Source organism: Sinocyclocheilus anshuiensis, unplaced genomic scaffold, assembly GCF_001515605.1.
Source record: "Sinocyclocheilus anshuiensis isolate Anshui unplaced genomic scaffold, SAMN03320099.WGS_v1.1 scaffold2148, whole genome shotgun sequence".
Lineage (NCBI taxonomy): Eukaryota > Metazoa > Chordata > Actinopteri > Cypriniformes > Cyprinidae > Sinocyclocheilus > Sinocyclocheilus anshuiensis.
This window is the reverse complement of record NW_015546208.1, coordinates 89920-91859: the sequence shown is the minus strand read 5'-3', so window position 1 is coordinate 91859 and position 1940 is coordinate 89920.

Sequence of the window (1940 nt, the reverse complement as noted above, 5' to 3'; positions counted from 1 at the left end):
TTTTTTCCATTTTCATTTTTCTATACTCTGTTTTAATGGTTAAATTAAATTTTATTAATCAAAAAGCCTGTCTAATTAATTGAGTTTTACAGTTTTATCTTTACCAAATTCTGTTTTCCATAATTTTCTGGATTCCATTTTAATGGTTCCATTAAATTTTAATAATCAAAAGCATCTCCAATTAATTGATTTTAAGTTTTTTCTTTTCTTTTCAGAATGATTAGGAGACAGAATTACAGATGCATGAATGTAAGGTTGAGATGGAGAACTGACCCACGACCAACAACACCTACACCGACTGTCTTCAGAAAAGTTTAGATGGTATTTTCTTCTCATCTCGTCTCTGTATAAGTCACACCAAAGTAGCGTTTATAAGCGCAGCGCTGCTTTGTTTACAGCGGTAACCAAGGACACGCTGTATCTGCTGTCAGAGTGAATCTGCGTCTCATTCAGAGCGTCTGCTGTTTCTGTTTCCTGCAGATGTTTCATGTAGTATAGTTTCACAAAACTAAAGTCAGACCATTCTGTTTTTGTTTTAAAATGTCAAATTATACAATCTAATTTAGATGAAAAATTGCTGAGGCTGCATGCATTCAGCATCTTTGTTTGGATTGTGATTTTTGGATTGTTTGCATTTTCTCCAAGCAATAATAAAAGGACACCTTTTCATTCATAATTTGTCTTAAATCTAATTTTGTTTTAAAAAATTGTGAGAAAATCATATTGTGAAATCAGTATCATGACTCGTATCGAATCGTTACATCTCTAGACAGCAGCAGTCAATGATTCTCTGATAAACAGACAGATCAAATGATACAGCATTAGCAACATTATACACGCCATTTATGAACAATTTAATGCATCCCATAGCCAAGAACTGTCTCAATTAAAAAATACAGCAATAAACTGTTGAATGAAGCTGTATAAATCCTCACATCATCTAATGCTCTCTCTCTATAGGCCTACCCTCATATATAAAGATACATTAAACAGATATATGAAAAGTCTCATATAATAGACAGACAAACAGACAGATAGATAGATAGATAGATAGATCGACCTAAAGCCTCATACAAACACTCCTATATCGTTAGTTTTACACACACACACACACACACACACACACACACACAAAGGTTTGACCTATTAATATAATAAGGCTGCTCATCCTGGTGAAGCGTCATATCGCGCTGCGTGTCTTTGTCTCATGAAGCGGCTGGGCGGCGCGACAACATTCACCATTCACACCATAATGCCGTCTCAATATTCACATTCAGCATTCATCATAATTCACCATAATGCCGTCCAATATTCACACCATAATGCCGTCCAATATTCACACCATAATGCCGTCCAATATTCACACCATAATGCCGTCCAATATTCACACCATAATGCCGTCCAAATAATTCACCATAATGCCGTCCAATATTCACACCATAATGCCGTCCAATATTCACATCAATGCCGTCTCATGCCTTATTTCGCAACAGCAAACAAATATCACCGCGACACTCGAGCCTTTGACATGAAGTCGATCAGATGGATATCTGCAGCTGTATCCGATCGCTCTGATTTCAGAAAGAGGCGACGACAAAAGCGCAGCAGCACGCGAGAATAGCGCGATACTCACGGGGCGGCGCTGGATGAGGAGTGAGCGGCTCTCGGTCTCCAGACGCGATCTGTCTGCTGCTCTCCTCCTGCTGCTGCTGCTGCTGATGATGATGCTGAGGAGCACTGGCGCTCTCCCTCCCCTCAGCACGCCTCAGCTCAGAGGAGGAGGCTTCAGCAGCCACGCGCTCTTCACTAGCACGACCAGCAGAGCTTTCTTCTGGAGAAGTGCTGCTCATTTCAGCCATCTCTGGAGCACTACTTACATCATTTGGAGTACTAGTTTCTTCAGTCGTCTGTGCAGCACTAGTTATCTCAGTCGTCTGTGC